We start from the raw sequence: 6,473 nt of genomic DNA on the forward strand, positions 1-6,473 counted from the left end.
CCTTGTCCGAATTTCTCTGGGCTTCCGGGCTTCTCAATCTTCGAGTTCATGGGCTTGTTGTCCCTTTTCAGATAACCCGGGTACCTTCTTCGGCATGCCTGCTAGGCATACCTATGTCAGCGCCCCATATAGCTGCTTCACAAAAAAACCATTTTGACAGCCCGAAAATGAAAAACCATCGCCTGTGGGTCGGATCGGAAATCCGCGCCTGGAGCCTTGCTTCCCATCGCAGGGCCCACACACGTGCCAAATATGGCCTTGTTCCGATGAACTATGCGGTGTCACAGGCCGTTTCCTACTCATTTCCCCTAAAAGCCATAGAACTATGGACTTGATAGCCCTTTTCGTGGAGGGTTTTCCAAAATAATTGCCGTATCCCAATTCCGAATTTTGGAGTGGTTACTAGCACACATAAAATGACGCCATGCGGCTCCGTGGGATTTTCTGACTTCATTTAAATTTCCATCTGGCCAAAACGGGAACCCATCTGGAGTGGTTATGCATGGACATCTGCATCTCGAATTTCAGTGTGCATATGAAGAAAAGCGGCAAATTCTTGGGGTACATGTTGTACCTCAGCAAGTGGCCCTTGATATTCAAATGGTTGATCATCATGCTCAGGTTCGTCGCGCTCTCTCTCAATGATCATGTTGTGCATGATCACACAGGCGTTCATGACCTCCCACATCTGAGACTCGGACCAAGTGAGAGCAGGGTACCTGACAATGGCGAAACGTGCTGAAGCACCCCAAAAGCACGCTCAACGTCCTTGTGTGCTGCTTCCTGGCATGTTGCAAAATAGGCTTCCATCTCGTTTGATGGAGAGGGAATTGTCTTCACAAATGTAGCATACGCCGGATAGATACCATCAGCTAGATAGTACCCCTTTTATGTGTGTGGTCGTTTACCTCAAAGTTTACGGCAGGAGCTTGTCCCCCAGCTAGCCTGACAAACACCGGAGAGCGCTGCAGCACATTGATATCATTGTTTGTTTCTGCCAAGCCAAAAAATGCATGCCAAATCCAAAGGTCCTGGTCTGCCACCGCCTCAAGAATGATATTGCACTCACCAGTATGCCCCTTGTAGATCCCCTGCCAAGAAAAAGGGCAATTCTTCCAGCCCCAATGCATACAGTCAATGCTTCCATGCATCCCAGGAAACCCTCTTGCTGCATTTTTTTTACAGGTTCCGAGTTGTATCATCTTCTCTTGGTGCTCTCAAATAGTCTTTAGCAAACACCGCTATGACGGCTTGGAAAAACCTGTAGAGAGTCTCTGTACATGTCGACTCTGCCATCCGTAGGTAGTTATTGGATGTATCTGGAGGAGCTCCGTATGCAAGACAACGCATTGCAGCAGTGCACTTCTAAATTAAGGTGAAGCCCCACAAACCTGTGCAATCTTGCTTGGCAATGAAGTAGTTTTCGTACTCCCTAACGTCGTGGACAATCTTCAAGAATAACTCCTTCATCCTAAACCGGCGCCGAAATTCCTTCGGCGAATGAGTCGCGTCATCGTTGAAATAGCCGGCGTCAAGTAGCATTGCGCCGGCTTGACGATGCCGGTTGATGTTCCTCCTCTTGCCTGGCTTTGAGCCACCGTGATGAGGCACGACGAAGAAAGGCTGGCGAACGCGCAACATCCTCGTCAGAATCAGCTGTTGATGTTGCCGCTAGACAACCTCAGCGTTCTGCTCCTCCGTGAACAACTGCACCATCATCTCGTCGTCGCTGTCCATCGCGTCAATCGGACGAACACCTTGCGGGTCGGGGCGATTGTGCCGCGGTGGCGGAGAGCTCTGTTCCGGGTGAAACAGTGGCCACCTGTCGAGGGGGTGGCAGCCGTGTCGATGGACGGCGGTTCCTAGACAGGCAGCGGTGTCTATTGCAAGCAGGGGCGCGGCAGCGACGGTGATGGTGGCGGTCTAGAGGGGTTGGAGTCAGCTCGGGCGTGGGTAGGAGGTGGGAAATGGGTGTGTCTGGCTGCCAGGCGGAGCCCACGCTCGTGTTCTGACGTTTCGCGAGGCGTCGGCACGTCTGATTCACGCCCTTGGCCAAGGGGCCGACACAGGGTTTCCTGTGATTCTATTGGGGTCGAAAACTAGCCGGCGCCGTTTGGGGCGCACCGGTGCGAGCCCGAAAACCTCACCGCCCCCCAAAACGCTATTGAGGCCGCCGGTGGAGATGCTCTTATGTCCTCCACTCGAATGATGAATCGATGATATTAGTTGAATCAGCGTATAGTATGAGACGTATTTTGTCTGTTTTATAATTTTTATTACCAGGAAACACAGTAGGATGTTAGAGCATCTCCAGTCACGTGCCCCAAACCATCCTCCAAAGCGATTTGGGGTAGGCCAGACAAAAAAACAGTTCCCAGCTGCGCGCCCCAAACCCGTTTTTTGTCCCGCGCGGCCCGATACGATGTCCGGCGCCCCGAGCCCGTCCCCGCCCCACAGGGGACGCTCCGGGCACGCTGGACACAAAAAATGAGAGGCGGGGAGGCGCGGGCCTGACGCGTCAGCGGCTCGGACGCTCAACCGCCGCCTACGTAGCGACGGTGCAGTTGCCGGGAAGGGGAACCGTCGCATTGGCAACCGCGTCGATCGACGCGCCAACCGTCAGAATGGAGCGCGAACTCCTCGGAAGAGCAACCGCCGCTCTCTTCGACTTCTGCGCCGCCGTTCATCCGCGCTCAATAAGACTCGTACGTAGGCGCTTTCGGATCTTCATCCGGCCGCATTTCATCCAAGCTTCTCCTCACGATGAGCTACATCTCTGACCTTCCATCTGACATCTCCAGCGAGGGCAAGCCTGCAGGATGGCGCCATTGGTGGGATAGAGTCCGGACGCCCAGCAGCGGCGACGATTCCCCGCCGCCAATGGACAGCGCGGAGGAATGGCAGGGCGTGGAGGAGGAGGCGGAGGAGGAAGGGTCTGAGGAGTAGGGGTGGGCATTCGGTCATGACCGAAAATTCGGTTTTTGTATTTCGGTCTATTTCAAATTCGGTCAGAAAAAAATAAAGACCAAAATATACTTATTACTTTTATTACCCGACAAATTCGGGTACTCAATAATTCGGGTTCGGGTTCGGTCATGACCGAACAGTGTGGCCGATGTTGTCAACGCAAAAGTTAGACATTATTTAGTAAAAAGTTGGCAACATTTTAGATGTATTTTGGATTTTTTTCATTGCATATATTATTATTAATTGGCACGAATAAATGTTTAACAATCTAAACAAAAATGTAGCAACCCTAGAGAAGTTTATGAACATTCAACAATATCACATGTCACGCATATCACAAAATCTAAAGATTGGGACTATCTTCTGTAAAAATCGGTCAGTTCGGTCTATTCGGTTACTCAGAACAAAATGACCGAATTGACCAAACTTAATTCGGTCTATAAAATTTTCTACCCAATATTTTATCGGTCATTTCGGTCTCGGTCTTTTCAGGTTCGGTCTCGGTTTTTCAGTTTCGGTCTTCGGTCATCGGGTTTTTTGCCCACCGTGACTGAGGAGGCGACGGTGGCCCGTGCGAAGGCGTAGGCGGAGGCGGACGCGAAAGCGAAGGCCAAGGCCAAGGCGCAGCCGACGAGCACTGGCGACGACGAGGAGGACAATAGTTCCTCCGACGCGTCGACCGACACCGTCTCTTCGGAAGAGGTGACGAGCAGGAAGCGCCACCGTGATGAGGACGACGAGGCTGGGCCATCATCAAAGAAGAAGAAGTAGTTTAATTTATATGTAATTTGATTATATTTTTAAAGTTTTTATATGTAATTTGTTTATGTTGCACCGATTTGAATATTAGTAAAGAGTTTTCTTATATCTATTAAAATTACTTGTTAAGTTTTAGGGGCGAATTTGAGGACACGGCTAGAGAGCGATATAACCAAATGCGACACGAATAAAACACATCCCCAAACGCTCAATCCAGCGCCGTTTGAAAGACGGTTGAGAGGAGGCGACTAGAGATGCCCTTAGAGCATGTCTAACAGGCCCCGTATTTTTTCGCCCCTTAAAATGCGAGTAGAGGACCTTGTATTCACTTTTCGCCGGCCAAAAATTCGGACGAGCTAGCAGAACCTGTATCCCTAAACTGTAAAAGGGCATATTCCTAGAATATGCCAAATCAACTTTATTTCTTTTTTTCCTCTTCTTCCTCCTCCAGCCACTGCCCCCTACCCCTGCCCGCCGCCCCCGCCCGCCCCGGCCCCCTGCACCAGGCCCTGCCCCGCTCCGGCCGGCCGCCGCCCCTCACGCTGCTCCGCCGGCGAGGTCGGCTATTGAATCCCGCTTTATTATACACAAATCTGGGCTACAGGGAGATGATTCCAATACACCACGCCAGTTCGAAATCAACAATCATGTATGATGTATCTGCTCAATTTAACGGCTGGCCCATTTGTCAGCTGGGGACAAGGCAAGCAACAGCTGAGCAAAGTTCCTCAAGCGAGTGATTGGCGCGTACGCACAGAGGTCAGGGGAAAGCTTCACGCCGGCTACTCTCTGCGGGCGTGGCTGCTCTCCGGCCGGCCGACGCGCAAGCACGAGCGAAGGCCCAGCTCGCCCAGACGAATGCGGACGCGGAGAGGCCCAGCTCGCCCAGACGGCAAGCGCGGCTGCTCTCCGGCCGGCCGACGCGCGAGCACGCGCACAAGGCTGAGCTCGCCAACGCGGATGCGCTGCGGGAGTGGCTGCTCTCCGGCCGGCCGACGCGCGAGCACGAGCGAAGGCCCAGCTCCCCCATACGAACGCCCGGAGAGGGCCAAGGCGGCGGCGCGCGCTGGTTGGACGGGAGCTTCATCCGGCGAGTCTGATACAAGTTATGTTTTTCTGAAAGTTCAGCGCGCCACGAGTGAGGGGTTGGCCCTCTATCCCCGCTCCCACCCCGTACAAGTAAGGGGCGAAGACCCGCCCCGTAATCGAAAACAGCAAAAATTGGACCGGGAGCCATTTTTACGGGGTCTGCTAGACGGCTGGATAGAGCCGAAACCCGTATTTCAACGGTTATTATACGGGTTTGCCCCTTTTACGGGGTCTGTTAGACCTGCTCTTAGCTTATTTCCAGCAAACTAGACTCAGCCTGAGCACCGGCCTTCCTGAACGTGCTACATGGCACTGCATCCGCGACTAGGAGGAGATCTGTTCGGACGACACGTGTTGTAAGCCTACTCATCCTCCAACAGTCCAAAATCACGTTAACCGTTTTCCTATACTTCCTCCGTGCCACAATATAAAAACTTTTAGGAAGCTGTGCGTGCAAGGTTGCGCTTGCCCACAGTTTCCTAAAACATCTTAGGGCGTGTTTGGTAGGCTGCATATCTTTTGGTTCGTATCGGTCCAGTTTTTTTCTGGCCATTTGATTTCCTGGTCGAGGCCGTGTTTTTGCAGGAACCGTTTCTCAAAGCACCTTCGGGCCAGGCTCCTGGAGAAACGCCCGGTTCGGCCATTTCTAGCGAGCCACCCCTGTTTCCGCAGAAGTGGAGAACGTGGCGTCCTCGTAGAGCCACCGTGGGAGATGGCGGGAGCTCGCGCGGGACGGTGAAATCTCGGTGCCATGAATTCGGTCACCGCGCTTGTATTTTCGCCACCGTATATAGGGGCGGCTCTCTCACCGGCAAATCCAAATCCCCCATTTCCCCCCTTTCAGGTCATCCAGCATACCCGATCTAGCGACATGGCCGGCTCTACCTCACCCGCACGGTCGGCGACGCTTGCGGCGGTGACGGCGGCTGTGGTGGCGGCTACTTGCCGGGGAGGATGGCTTCTTCGTGTGCGTCGATGACTTCGGTTGATATAAGCTTCTACAAACCCTAGCCTTAGATCTAGATCTTATGGGTACACAACCCGGGTCTGAACGAATCCATTGTAGGACATTCTTTCATCGCCGATGGAGGTTGTGGAGGTTTTCCAGGTTCCATCTGACTCTACGACGGGGATGGTGGTGCTGCCTGCATCTTCGCTAGGGTCCCCTATTTCCCCTCCCTCGGTGCTGCGTGTGGCTCCTTTGACTGTAAGGCCAATCTTACCTACCTCGCTATTCTTTGATGTGGTACCGGTAGTTCGAAGATCTGCTAGTGCTTAAGGATTTCCATGTGGTAGTTCATTGATCTGCTAGTGTTTGTCATGTAGACGATCATACCTTTGGGCTCCCCTGATCTGTCCGTGCCAAGTGTAAATACTCAGCCATCTCTGATAGCAAACAAACCAGCCATGGTTTGGAAACCTGAGCTATCAGAGTTTGTGCTGAACCGGTTGGTTCAGCTCGTCCGTAGCGGCGTCTGCTTCAACATGGGATTCAAGGAGCAGCAGATGAAGAAGGTAGCCGCGGATGTTCTTGCATTCGCCGGCGTACATGTCACCACTCTTCAGCTGTGCAACCACATCAGAAACTGGAGGACGAAGTGGAGCGTCATGAGAAGATGAAATTCGATCGCATTCTGGACTGGAGCGAAGATGGTTGC

Source organism: Lolium rigidum, chromosome 4, assembly GCF_022539505.1.
Source record: "Lolium rigidum isolate FL_2022 chromosome 4, APGP_CSIRO_Lrig_0.1, whole genome shotgun sequence".
In the NCBI taxonomy this organism is placed as follows: Eukaryota; Viridiplantae; Streptophyta; class Magnoliopsida; order Poales; family Poaceae; genus Lolium; species Lolium rigidum.